The sequence below is a fragment of the Mya arenaria genome, chromosome 8 (assembly GCF_026914265.1).
Source record: "Mya arenaria isolate MELC-2E11 chromosome 8, ASM2691426v1".
Classification (NCBI taxonomy): domain Eukaryota; kingdom Metazoa; phylum Mollusca; class Bivalvia; order Myida; family Myidae; genus Mya; species Mya arenaria.
Window position 1 is genome coordinate 74818343 of NC_069129.1, and position 16120 is coordinate 74834462.

Below are 16120 nucleotides of genomic sequence, written 5' to 3' on the forward strand. Positions count from 1 at the left end.
CAAGACGAGTCGCCATTCCCGGCTTGGCTCGATCAGCCTGGACCGTTTTCAACAGTGAGCAGGCCGCCCACCAACATTTGACCAGTATACATACCAACCAACAAGGCGCTTTTGAGTGATCCGTTTGGTCTGTTCAACTCACTTTCGTGCGAGAATGTGAGTAACTCCAGTAATGGGTCCATAATGCCGGTATTTACCATTAGCAACAACTCGAGCGTTCAACCCTGCAGGAAGTCCAGAGGATAGAGAGGAAGGTTCATAACATTTTCGGGGTTTTGGACGAACGCAGACATGCCGATTGCGAGAGTCGGGAGCCACGCGTGAGAAGCGTTGCTGTGAGTAGAAGCGAACCTTTGAGGGACCGAAACGCGAAGAGGAGCAGGAACAACGAAAGTTAGAGAAAAACAAAAACATATCATTATAAAGTTCATTATTCGTAATATGACATGTTTAAGGGATACAGTTTTAATAGAACAATTTTAATTAATTGGCTTTTATTGTCAATGTTCATGTCTTTTAAAATTAATGTATGCAGTTGTTTTATAGTTAAGGCAGCATGAGCTTTGCCTCCTCTGCCCGAGGGTAATGATATGCCCCGGCATTTGTCATATTTATTAATGTTCAAGTTTAAAAAAAGTTTATCTTACCTGTTGAAGTCCGATATATGTATATATCCATATTTTAACGTGATTTGTTTTAGTCGGTAGCAAAAACAAAACTGATCTATCTCCGCCCCGAAATTACAGGTGTGCTAGCCCTGATTTAGCTTCGCCCCGACTGTGTACATATTCATTTAAGGCATTTAATGTAATTATTATGCCTATTTCTAATATAAATATCTGATTATAGTGAGATTTTATTGTTAATGCTATTGTTTTTGTCATGAATTAGACACGAACTAACACAGTTATAGATCAATGTGTTTCAACCTGTTGTTATAGCGTTATTTCACAGCAAAACAGCGTCTTGTATCCTTAAATATTCACAAATGTTCACTTTAACACTGGTATTTCCTTGTTTTGGAAGCCATTTTTACACAAATTCGTTAGGGATTCCGGTCTTGCTGATGACCTTTATGCGCTAGTTAACGCACTCTCATTTTTAGAATCATCCTAGAATAGCTATGTTTTCACGCCAGGTGATGATGGTTTTCATTTTTCTAAAAGTAAATCCTCATAACTGGAAAAAGATCTCGCCTTTATACTGTTTCACGTGGAAGATATCCAAATACTATATTCTCCAAAGTCATTGGTTCATAACGCCACCATCTTGGATTTTTTCATGTCTGACTGCCAATTTCGCCCAACATTTTGGGTCATCCTTGCCCAACATATTGGGCAGACGCCTAACATTGCCCAATATTGTTCATCTTCGCCCAAATACCCAATAATTTGGGCGTGCCCATTTTGGAATCAGTATATAAGAGCCTGATATTTCTGGTTAAAATAAAAAAGTCGATTTCCAGAATTTTAACTGTAAGGTTTAACCAACTTTCTAAACATCAATTATCCAAACTAAATGATGATTCATAACAGATAAAAACAGGTTTCGAAAACGATCGGGAAAAAGCCAACTTATTTGGTGAAACTGACCGTAATAGAGCTTCCGCACGCATTCGTTTCTTTCCAATTTCATCTTTAACAATTCATGAATTATATCGTCTGAAGTATCAAAATAACGCAATGATTGTAAATAGCCTGTAATGGTCTAGTTCATATTCTCGTCGATATCTTCAATTTCCTTAAGATACTTCCCGAAATTTTCTTCCTTTACGTAAGTTTGGAGAATAGGTTTCGAAACCTGAGTTAAAGTTGGCAGGTTAAACCATTCATTTAGTGAAATTGTAGATGGTTTAATCGGGATAAAGAGTCAACACCAATGACATATAATAGAGAAGAAAACAGAAACACGGAACAGCAACACACACTCCTCAAATTAAACCCTACATACATACTATGTAAGTCTAGGGTTGTTTATCAGCATAACCAATATTTATATACAAAAACTACAGACAATTGCTCAGAAGCCGTAAGTTTAAACATAAACCCCATTTAATGGCACAGATTAAACGCCAAAGACATAGCACACAAAAGCAGAAAAATCATAAACAAGAAACATGCAGCAACAGCACAGAACTCCACAAAGAACACAGTACATATATAATAGAGTCATAAACTAGGTGTGTTTATCAAGGATTGCAAGGAACCGCCTTTGAACGGTCATTAACATGTAAATTTACCAAGCCTAACATATCTTATAGTTTGCGTCAGTTATAATTAACACGCCTAACACAATTCATTTTGCTTTGTGTCAGTTCTAAAAATCATACCTTACATATTTAGTTTTGCTTTGTGTCAGATTCAATTAATAGTAAAACAATGAGAACTATACGGACAATCCCAGTAGTCAAACATTTAAAATTAAACCCTGAGACACGCGACAAGGGCCAAAAACGACAATGAACTAAATACACAGACATATTATCACTACAATCTCTAATTCAAACACAACAGACAGACTAATCAAAAAAGCTTTTCCAAGAATGATGGAATTACCACCATCGAAAGGTCAATTAAATACGAGTTGATTAAAACTCGAGTGTACTCTTGTCCAACCATACATCAATAATTTCTAAAAAACAACATACAAGCCAATCGAAGCACGTAACGACTTTAGAAAAAACAATTCAAGGAAATGTTTGTATAATTTGAGCATAATTTTCATTTAAGATTCAGGAATAATAATAAATAGTTTTCAAATACATATACACGTATTTTATTTAAGCCATTCAACTTCTTTTAACGCCGGTAATAACGATGTTTTGGTCCATTTGACAGCACATTAACAGCTTTTAACTAAATAACTATGTTATAAACTGCTATTAGCAATATAGGCATTCGTTTTGGAAACAAAGTCTGAAAATTTGTTGTATTGGTAGGTGCAGCAGGTTATCCAAACAGGTTGTTTATATAATATTATAGTGATTTGTCACCTTGTTAACCGAGAATTTCTTTCGACATACACCTTGGCTTTAACTAAAGCTGTCAATGGTCATGACAGTCTTTGAGTTGCCTTGACTAGAGGTGTAGTGAAGCGTCGAAGAAAATTCAATATGAAAAATGAGCAAGAATTTAAACTAAGGTGTGGCTGTCCGTAAATCTTATATATTGTTATTAGTCGGGAACTCAACTTGCCTGATCGAAAACCTTCAACACAACTTTCTTTATTTTTTGTCCATTTGTTTTGTAATTTGAACTGATCTGGTTTAATTTTCAGCATTATTTATTTTCCCAGCATACTCATCAGGCCATTAGTCAATAATTATCATTATTAAGTCAGATTTCGGAGGCACTACATCGATCTGAACCGAATTGGTGATTTGGTTCTTGATATACATATGTGGCGGACTTTACTTTCATTTTATTAAATTTATTCTCGTCGATAATACTTTGAGCTTTTTGTATTAGACTGAAGGTCTTGCCACATTGAGAAACCTAACTTTTTGCAGCAATAAAGAACACATTATACCTTTCTCACTTTTACTATTCAGCATATTGTTAACATTATCTAAATACATACAATAATAATTATCATCAATTCTTAACATCAACATTTAACTAATAGTCCGTTTCGCAATATTATGAAATGTTTATGTAGCCTTACTAACAACTGAACTGAAAACACTCTGAAACACACACTCACGCTTATTGCTAACTCTCATTAATATATACAGCAGCAGACGATGACAAATCGTAAAGCACGGAATATTGTGGGAAAAATATCAGGAGAAAATCAGGAGTCGAAATCAGGCGTCAAAAATAACTTTTAAGTATAGTTATTAAATAATGAAACTGATAAAATATGACAAAACATTAAAATACCTAAAATTTCGCGACAACATGTATCCCTTTATACCGTTGTTTGGATTGTGAAAGTAAACTAACGGGGAAGCGAAGGAGGTGTACATGTATAAGATAATTTGTTTGAGTTCCTGTTCAAAATAAAGAAAAGGCAGTTTTCGTTTCAAGCAGTATCTAGCAAACTTTACACATATTATCAAATGTTGAGCACTTCAATCTTGGTCGGGCCGATTTATTCGGATAAATTGGGGGCGGGATCGTTATATTGAGGGCTGATCATAAGTTCGATCATCAACTGTGTGCCAGACGAGCCGCACCGAAGCCACGTCTCTTGTTTTGTTAATTTACACATGTATATCAATAGTCTGCTTAAAACGAGATGCATTGGTTAAAGGTTTTGCAGAACAGACTTTGCCATAAATTGAAAGTATAAAACATAATCTACCTGTGTAAACGGGGCAGTTATTTAAAGCTAACACATGTTCCCATTAACCGTGCGATGGAAACATGGAATATACGAATTGTTGTTCCGTGTTTCTGGTTTGTAGATAATTATTTTTCTGTTCTGTGTCATTGGCGTTTATCCTTTATCATCGAATGGAGTTTATAGTTAGATGTTCGACTACTTGAGTTGTTGCATTAGTTTACCCAAATAATAAGTTTTATAAACGTTTCGATTAAGAGGAACTTTTATTTTATTTTAAAAGGCTTCAATCATTCAAAGCATGGTAGCATTCTCTCGTGAAAGCTTACATCTTGATTTAATTCTATAATAAATAGTTCAATTAAGTTAATTTAATTTATTTTGTTGAATTATATATTTAAACATCATGATCAACCATACTATAAAAACATATTCCTAATGCAACATAATGGCATGCAAGCACATACGTTTAGGTAGAATGTCGAGATTACTTGATTGTTAATGAAGGAAAACAATAGTTCGACAAACTGATAAACTTTCATTGTACATTCTTAGAATTAAAATAAATTACTGTTTGCGCTTTACTCAAAACGAATAATTAAATTTAAATGCTGTACATATTATGTTGCTCAGTTTTAAAACATTACTTCAGTTCTGACACCAGGAATACATTTATTCAAAGATCACTTAATTCAAATACTACTTCATAAACAGTGTTAAAATTTCAAATGATATTAAATTTCAACTTTCATTTGTTTATATATTCCAATTAATTTCCAAATTCAATATATGTAAACACGAATGTTTTAAATCAATCCGTGTTGTTGTTTCAAAATGAAAATCAGTTTCTGTAGCAATCTAAATGTAATACGTCCTTTTTGTCTATTCTTCTTTATGGATATCGTTAAAAGGCGCTAATTGAGGGTTCGTTTCATTCTTTTATTAAACAGCCTTTCGCTGTTTCACACGAAAACTCGTGCATTGAAATAACAAGTTAAAAAAATATATTTAGAATCGCAATATCAATCAAAAGCCAATCGCAATAATTGCATAAGGTACACTGCAAAGCGATCGTCCGTTAATAATACATAATCAATCTCATATAACTTAAAACAATACAATCATGTTACAATGGAATATATTACATGACAAACAGTAAACATGACATGACAATTATTCAATTACTCCTGGTACTCCGGTTACCCCACAACAAATGACCACACTCTCGCGCAACATCGTTCGAGCGAGATTGGTCAGTTGCAATAGCTGGTTTCATAATCGTTGTAAAATAAATAAGTTTATACTAATTTCTTTTAGCATATTTAACAAAATAAATATATTTCTGTTGTGCCTCGCTTACTGTTAGATCGTTATTTGCGTTATCCATTGCATTTGCGAAATCTTTCCTATATTTTAAATGGACAGGAATCAAACTGTGTGGAAAAAAGCAACATATTGTAAGGCATTCAGCTATGATCAACCCATATTTTTTTACTACCGTTCTGCATCAATGAATATTCTAATATTCACACATTCCTATCTATGCATTCAAAGAAAATATTATGTTCATGGTAATGATTTCAATTCGATTAATAAGTTTTAACAATGGTCATACCTTAGCTTAAACACCTACTTATACACAAATATCGTTTTAGTATCGAAAATTACTGATGACTCTAAACCATTCAATGCAATAAAGCTTCATCAGACAAAAAGTTAACGTCTAACGAGTAATATATGTTCTTCAAATGCAGCTTTTATCTGTAATATTGAATAACTTGACCGTTATAAGAAAACAATATCTATATAAAATAATCTACCTTATCTTATCTATACAGACACATGTTCTTATGCAGGACTATTACCATAAAACTAATGGTTATATTTATTGTAACGGTATGCACAGGTCAGGTGTTTCCCATCGTATACAAGAATAATTCTTCTTCGGTTCCAACCTGCTTCATAAAAAACCACATGAAGTGTCGGTCCAAACGATAATGACTTAGCAATACTCTATGCTATTGAAATGCTCACAAAAAAGAAACAGTTCAGAGTGTGTGTTTTTTCTTGAAATAAACTGTAGTATTTTGAAAGATATTTCACACCAAATTATAAATCAATATACATGTAGCAATATAATTCTAGAATGAAACAAAAATGAATTTATTGTGAGAAATTTAAATACATAAGGCTGTTTATGGTGTAGTTAAGGAGGTATTCATGCTTTTATTCCATTATAGATAATATCTGTTTAACACTGTTTTCATGTTTTATTGAACAGAACATTGTTTAGTTTAGGTTTAACTTATATATTTTACAACGATTGTGAAACATGTTATTACACCATTATCATTATATTAATCACTCTTCTAGGGCCGATGTCACAAGAGCATGTTGTCTTGTAAGGGAAACTGGAGTACTTGAATAAAAAGCACAAGTCAGGATTTGTGACAATAAACCAAACTTGCATGTGCCGAAATCGGGAATCAAACCTTGGTCGCCTAGGTGAGAAACGGTGGCGCTAACCACTGTGCTTGCCACACAACCGGAGATTATAGTTTAAACAGTAAGCATACACAATTCAAGACATATACATTCGAACGTTCGCGTTGGTATTGTTAACATTAAACATGATTCTTTAAAATCTGTCATCTCAGTCAAACTTCAATTCACCATTTATTTCCTTGCGTTCAAGCTACTAACTTACAAATGACTTTTCACAAGGGGCTCTAATTCTAAGATTGCAAATATTACTTCAGATCGATCTATTGCTTAATTCCGAGTAATGCACAATATTTATAGTTGGTAAACTTATAATCATTACATGTACTCAGAGAAAATAACTCCATTAATACCGATTATCTACAGCATAGCAGCGACGTCCATTATGAAGCCACGGCCACCGCCTCGCATTAACTTGGGATGGAACAAGTGTACACATGAACATTTAATGTGCTATGAACAAATCCTAGACAATTAATTGAATTGTATACTTTTATGTGACAGTTCAAAATGATGCATTGATTTCCTTAACAGGATAAAAAACACGCAGTTCAATAAGCAAGTAGTGTACTCCCTGTAAGTCGCTTCAATAAGGAGGCTAAATTCTATTTGTGCGATACAATAAAGGTGGCTCATACCATAAAGCGACACTTACGCCGGAATTGGATAGACGAGAGTCGTCCTAGGGGTAATTTTCATGACTCCTTCTTAATATATTAAGAGGCCAAACGCACATTCCGACGATTCCATCGGACATAACAATGCGAACAAGAAGAAAAGACAAAAGGATTATAAACTATTCTTGAAACTCCTTCGAAAATCAAAGTGCAATGTAATCATTATTGAAAAGCGAACGTGTGTTAACGAGCATGTTATACAAGGCGTTGGGGCTTTTTTCACATGTATTTGCCGATCCCCTTACACAGAACGACAAATATGTAAATGCAGAATTAAAGCAATAATGAATTGAAAGATAATGACCTAACAAAAGATATAACTACTTAAATACAGCCCAATGAAGTTGAAAGTGCAATAAAGTGTCTTAAACTGAAGAAAAGCCTCGGAATCGATGATATTCGGTACAAACATGTAAAACATAGCTGGAAAGTTATTATTATAACTCTGACTGTTCTATTTAACTCTATATTGTGCAATGAGAGGACGCTAAGCAAATGGAACACTAGTTTGCTAATTTCAATCTACAAAGAAAAGGGAAAGTGAAGACCGATCCTTTCAGTTACAAACCATTATCTCTAAGCCCATGTTTCAACGAAATCAACAGACTCAATAACTCGATAAAAATAAGCACATCACTTTTCCATGCGAACAATAGCAAGGATTTTGCAAAAAACTTAGTTGTGTAACGACGGTTTTTAACCTACAGTAAACTATTTATCAACAAATAGAACATAACAGCAACGTATTTGTAGGCATGCTCGATGAAAATGCTGCGTTTGACTCTGTATGTCACGAAGGACCTTTTCTCAAGATGGGACGATTTAGCTTAGTTGGAAAAGCATGACGAACACTAATGTCTTCATATCGTGAATTAAAATGTAAATTGAACATGAATGGTAGTACCTCAAAGAACTTTACTATATGGAAATCATTTCGCCAAGGGGACGTTCTTTCCTCGTTTTATTATTTAATATACGTGGACCAACTACTAAATGATCTAGAAAACAGTTACCATGGCTGCACCGTACAATCAACAAACGCCGGCAACCCTTTATACGCAGACGAAATAGCTCTGATAGCGTTGTCACCTCTCAACCTACAGCGAATAATGAATATCGCCAGTCATGGAGAATCGATATCAACGTGAATAATAGTAATAATAGATTACAACAAGAAACGTGAACCTCCTAATGTTGCGATTATGTTTGGACACAACATTATCACATAGACTAATTTGGCAAATCACCTAGGTGTTAAGCAAACTTCCAACATGAAATGTAAACCTACAAAAGAAACGAGATGTGAGAAAGCTTAAAATGCAATTTACGTAATGACCGTTCAAGGTGTCCACCCATATGGTTTAAATCCACTAGTGTCTGTTGAACTGTATATGAAAAGAATATGCCAATATATAGTTCTATATTGTAGCAAAATGGAAAATATTACAACTAGTGACATTACGAAAATTAATCGACTCCATCTTTTGATTTTTACAAACATCCAAGGATTTCACTTTCCAACTAGATCTGATATGTGTGAGTCCATGCTAGGACTTAACAAGCTATATTTGTCGGTAATATTCAGGAAATTGTTGTTTTTACATTTGCTTCTAAGTCTCGACTCTGAATGAACTAGTTAAAATATATTTTAAGACAATACTTCCAGTACGTCAAAGATGAGAATGTTCCTCTGGTTTTAAACCAGACATCTGTAAAATTGTATGTGCCTTTGGACTAACTAATTTTTTTAACTATGCTTAAATACATCCTGAACAAATACCATCAAACACCAATGGAAAACTACTATGAACTCTCTCGTGCGTTCACAATTAGACAATTAGCCGTGGGCAGACTTTTCAAAAGGTTACACCAAAATGTTTCAAACACAACAGTGTATTATATTTTTGATACGAACTATTTTAAACACATCCGAATGTTAATTTCTAATCTCTGGTACAAAATACAAACGAATTGTCTTCAACGAAGTTACAACTGTAGTAATGATGGTAATAACGTAGAAAAACACAGTGTTTATGAATGCAGTTTACATGAACGGGATAGGTGGTGTTTCATCGATGACGTCACAGAACTTGACCTCAACCTTGCCCATGAACTAGCAACAATGGGCGGAGAAACATTTTTCCTCTCAATTCTTGGCGCAGACGCATAGTTAAAGACATCCAGCTCACTCGCAAACAGTTCCTGAGGCGGTCGAATATGTTTATATATAAGTGTCTGAATATCTAAGACATAAAGCTATGCTTAAAACCGTTTTTTGCATAAATATATGATATAAAGCTTTTTGCATGGCAGAATTAAATACATTATAAAGTGAAACGCTAATCTGCTTAACTTTTACAGTATTGTCTTTTCTATGATTAATTACTAATTGTATATAATATGAATATCCCCATGTGTGATCGAAATAAAGATAAAGTAATTACGTTGTGTAGGGCTGAGTTGAGGATGCCCTCTCTAAATCTCAGATTGTGAATGCTACTTTAGATCGATATATTGCTTAATTCTGAGTGATGCACATAATTTATAGATGTTATACTTATAATCCAATATTGCACTCAGAGAAAATAATTTCATAAATGTATCAGAGATATTATAAAAGATGAATATTTCCTGCTAGACTAAAACATTGCTGTCATCCGGACTGATGCAACATGGATTCCTTGCAAATTTTCGGTGCTTAACTTAAGTGAGTGAAATGTTTTAGGAGAAACGTGACATACCTTTTCCATTGTTAAAATCATCTGGGTTTGAATTTTAAAAATTGAATGGTTGTCATATATATGAAACGCTAGATATGGCATTGTTTTCCAATACTAATTGTTGCATGTTTGCATTGAAATATATAGGGATTGTAATTAGTAGTGTAGTGTATAACCTAAATGGGCCCAACTGATTTGGTTAAAAAGTATCATTTTTTGCATGAAACGTATTGTATTCCATTTTTTTTCTGGCATACTATTACTATTTAATGCATTTGTCTAGTCCGCTTAATCAAAATATGCCAATGCATGATTTTTTCGACTTCAATATATATGCAAAAAGCTACAGAAACATGCTCAGTAGCAAAAAGTTTAAACATAAACCCGGTTTAGACAATTTGTATATTTTTGGTTTTATACTTTATTTTGCTTTTTTGTTGATAATTTAGTACTGAAATGGTCATTTATTATGTGTACAAGATTTGGGCTTCTTAAATTAATTTAAAAAAAATACATACGTAATTTGCGGTCTCCTTAATAATTTGTAAGTATGTTGCAGGTTTTAAGGGGACAGGTATATATGTCGAAGGGTTTATGGAGACCAGTGTATAAATTATATTATTTTTGAGGCATTAAGGGGATCATCCGTATTTTATGGCATTAGGGTGACAAATTATATATATCATACTTTTGACAGTATAGGCTCCAGTAACCTTAAGAGACAACTTTGTAATAGTATTTTTTTATAATTGTGTGTAATAAATCCACAAACAATGACCAGTAAAAACGGGAGGACTGCAAATTTCTTAGGATATTCAGCGGAAATCTTTTACAGACCATCTCATTTATTAAATGCAAGTCAGCTTCAGTCACTTGGTATGTGTACGGTTTGATAAACAAAATATATAATGACCAGGGGCTGATCAAGAATTGTCGTTAGAAGGGTGCGTTACTTAGGGGCGTTTGCAGGAGGATTGAGGGTTACTCAATCAAGACCATTCATGTTTTAACAATTTATAGTCGGAAATGATGCATTTTGTGCGTATTTTATTATTTTCTTCTCATATATTGACACAAAAAGTAAACTTGGACGATTTTAAAGGGAGCGCACGCCGACTGCGCCCCCTTCTCAATCCGCTAGTGAATGGTGACATAATATTTGATATATTATTGTTAAATAGAACTTTCAGTTGAATTATATAGAAACTGTAAATGCTAAATACAAGTTCTGTGCTTGTAAAAACAATAAAGTTTCGTCTGCACACGAATGTATCTGTTAACGCTTGAACAGTTACCTCATGATTAATAAACATTGTTCATTGGGTTCATTGTGACCCATAGAAGTTTTTTTATTAAAATCCCAACTTCCCCTTAATTTTACTTGCCTAAAACTTTAACCTAAGTCAATCAGGGGCCATAACTTGTATTAAGGATATGGAGTTATGTAACCTCATTGGGTGATGGTCCTGAACAATTCTGTGAAGTATTAAGTCAATTGAATGAAGTGTATAGAACGCCTTAACCAATAGGCTACGAAGACGGTTTTAATGCGTGTACTCAATTGCAGATTCAGTGGGGGGTGGGGGGATCGGTCCCAGCGCGCGCACCGTCCCAATCCCCTTTGAATCATCCGTTAATAATACGTTCTCGGTCAATATCGGGAAAAAAAGATACAATATTAAGATTAAAAATGCACTATTTCGGTTATAAATTAGGGGAGTCTAACCCCCACCCCGGTCCAACATTTTAAGCCATTCAATTTCTGTTCTGAGGGAGGGGCGGATGTGAAAAGATTAAGCCCACGAGTTTCACGTACCCCTCCTTAAGTCAATTCCTGGATCTGCCACTGATATCTGTAATCAGATTTGTTGTTTCATAATGTTATAGTTCCTTTAAACAGTTTAAACCTTTTATGACATCGAAATAAACAGACGCATGTTCAGTAAAAACATACTCTGTATACAACGTTCTCGTACTCCAGAGCGATGATGCTATGCATTATATTTATCATCATCTGACTGACTGAGTAACTGTCAAAACTTTTCCGTTTAAAGAGACTCTCTCATGTTTTGGCACCAAATATATTTATTCTCGTAATGCATCTGAAAACACTTACATGTATATTCATTTTACTCCTTGGTACTGAAATTGCAGAAATAATAGTAACCAGGTTGATTTTCTTTTATACTTCAATTGCATTTTTAAAAAACGATTAAAGTATTAAAAATTAATCTTGTTAAAGTTGGGAGCAAACACTTGGGGTGCAGATAACACATAGAATAAAAAACGGATCGCTTATCCACTCGCCCACAGGGACTCATACTAAGGTGTTGAATATTTTAACCCTAATGGAAGTTATTGGTTTATCACGTGATTATGTCAATCAACTGATTGTGCAACAGCCTTTTGTTGAATCGGGTTAGTAACGCATTTCAAAATTTTGGACTTCAAAGACTATATTTTAGCACATATCAACATTTATTGAAGGCTTTCCGCCATCAATTGCTTAGCTTTAACATTTCGTTTGATTCGCCATTCTTTATTTCGTAATAACAATCTATAAAATCCAAGTAAAAGATACATTTTCAAAACCCTAAACGCTTCGCTTATATTCACTCAAAAACTCATGTTCGAAATATTTATAAAAAGTATGTCATAATCATATCCTCTTTAGCAGCTGAGTTTCTTAATATATAAATCTCTTATAAATTCGCCAAATAAAATTCAACATGGGTAAACAATTATAACAAATAACGTTCTTTATGTATTGCAACATATTTATAAAAAAGATAAAGTCAATTGAATCAAATGAACATTTTCAATGTACTTTCTTTCTCGCGGAAAGTGGACATTTCATCTTACTCCAACAAGTGTGGGGCATGGTTGATTCTCATCGTGACTAAAATCATATTTTTTAAACACTTGGTGCATTTCAAATCTAGACCATATTAACAGCCCCTTCAGATTCTTTGACGATTGCATTTCCATGGAAGATCACTGCGTAGGATAAACATACAAGTGTTGTTTAGCCACACTTTGGTTTCAATGATGTCAGGGGCGTAGCTACTCCTCTATTCATGTGGATTCATAAATGTGCTGGAGGGTTCGGGGGCATGCCCCCTCAGAAAATTTTGAAAACCATGGTGCAATCTAGTGCATTCTGGGCGTTCCGATGTGCATTATTTAGTACTGGAAAATAACCAGTTTTAGATTCATCTAGTCAAGTTCGCATACTGCAACTTTGGTTGATTTATTTGTCAGAATCATGTGGATTCAGCCGCGTATTCACGTATAGGCGGCTACAGGCATGTATGATGTGCATATGAATGTATAATTTGGTTTAAATTATGCATCCTTAATGTAACACCTCCTTGCTGCTACACCAATAGAAACTACATGGGATGTTAATAGTAAAAGAACTAGCACTGACGTTCCCATTTTTGTCTGGGTCATTTAAATAATAGAAAACAAATTACAAGATAAACAAATTTGTTTTGACTTCTTTAATGAATTATATAAAAACATTGTACAAAGATATCATGACACTTTTAAACAATAAGAATGGTTGTCAATTAAACAGTATGCTAGCTTTAAAGATTTAGGCAAACCATTGGAATTTTACAGCGGTCTTAAAAGGTGTATTTAAAGCTGCAATCTCACCTATTGATCGTTTTGACTACCGGTACTCTTTTATTGTTTGTCTATATATGGAGTATTTTTTTTGCAGAAATGTCTAGACCCAATTTTAAGTGATATAAGACTGCTGAAAAAAGATCTGATTGCAGTTTATCATATTTATGTTAAAAACTGTTTAATGGCTAAAAGCCTTACGAACAATTTAATCTAAATGAAAATGTAAATGAAATTTTCGGCAGTTTTACCAAACATTTTTTATTGGTTCTATTGTGAATTATCAAATATGACTGAATTAAAGGAATGATAACCAAATCAGCCGATTTTGAGACAATTTTGTGTCAAAGCTGACAATCTGTAAGAGTGCAGATTTAAGTGCTGATCTAAAGCTTCATATACACATTGTTATATTGTCAATAACTGTTTAAAAGGTATCATGTACTAAACAAGATAATATTTTTCATACAATATCTAAAATTGATTAAAATAAATGAAGTACCATTATATATATTTCTTAATAGTGCCGTTTCTCATCCGACAATACCATTCAAAGTCATCATTTCAACTATGAATTTATTTTTAACTTTCAACTTTTCTATAGCATATGCAACAAAATATAACAATTTTCACAACTTTGTCTTGGAATGAGCAAGTTTTTGCGTAATTATCTTCAAACCAATGATAAAAGATTGCTGACAAAAGATCAGATCGCAGATTTCATATTTCCGTTCGAAAATTAATGTTACTAACGGTTTAAGAAAAGTGCATAAAACATCAATGTTTTAACTTTTATAGAAAAATCTGCGATTTAATTTTTCGCAAAAATTGGATGGTTCCAATCCAAGACATAAAATGAAAAAAAGTTGTCAAAACGTCCAAAGTGTGAGAGTGCAGCTTTAACGTTTGAAAGTAACTCTGTTTGCCTCGTGCCCCTAAACAAGGTTTAATTATATTATATGCCCAGTGGGCTTGTCCCTGTATATTTGATTGTATGATTGCAGTAGTGGATACTGGTCTAATTATCTTCTGACAATTTTTTCAACAATTTTAAAGAAACAGAAAACACATATTAAGCTCATATAACGCTGTACAATTTAATCTAATTCATTAGGTTGAGAAAAATTCCCTAAAAATATTAAATGTGGAAACATATTATACTACTTACAGATTATCATACCTCTTTTCAACCAAAAACCCAAGGATATTTCATGGATTTGAAACAGTAAAATATCATTTTATTACACTATAAGTATCTTCTATGGCCAAGAGTGCAAGATAGGGTCATCCCGACCCGAGCGTAGGGTGTTTTGCGGAAACGAGGTTTACCGAGTTTCCGTAAAACACCCTGCGCGAGGGTCGGGATGAAACTCGGGATGAACCTATCTTACACGAGCGGCTATGGTAGATGCTTTTTCTCCCACCTGGTGTGAGACCACAGTTATTTTTACTATTTGTTTCATATAGACACTAACCTGGCTTTTCACTTTAAAACTGTCCCAATTGAAAAAAACAAGTAACTGGCTGCTGTAGAACAGTCCAAGACACAAAATTTAATTACAAGAAAGCATAGGGTTGACCATTGCGTTGTCTCACAAAATTGAGTAGTCATACATGACCCTGATGTCAAGACGGACTAAGGCTACAAACAACCAATTTACATAGTTCCACAAGCAATGATTTTTCCAATTTTTACACTGAAAACTATCAGTTTTTGCAATACAGTGTCCAATTATGTTAAGCTCTATGCAAAAAGGCCACCTGTTTCTTCTCTTTTATTCAACTTTAATAAAGTATTGATACTTGAACACAAGCACTCTTTTTTTCTGTATTCACATCCGGATCTTAAACACTAAATGAATGAGACAAGTATTAGCACCTGTGGTATTTTCACAAAAAGCAGAAACAGCCATTTCCCTCAAATGGTAAGCCGCAAACCTTTGAAGAGCCATTATTTCCTTATGCATTGGAATTATTTGACCAAGTAAAGTTTTCCCTGTAGCTTTCAATGGTGTCTATAGAACAGCACAACAAAATGGCATGCCTACTCTTTTAAGATTTTTTTCTAAGCAAAATAAGGTTTTTCCACTTCATCGGCTTAGTGTTTTATATAAACAAGAGCTGTCACAGAGACAGCGCGCTCGACTATTCCGCCGTTTTTCAGTGTAAGTATTGAAAAGTTTTGGCGAAACATGCATGGATCACTGTTAGATAAGATTTCAATGCAATACATGGTAAGCTGAGATATTAACATGAATGTGGTAAATTTTAACCACAATTTTTAAGTGTAATAATAAAGGGCCATTA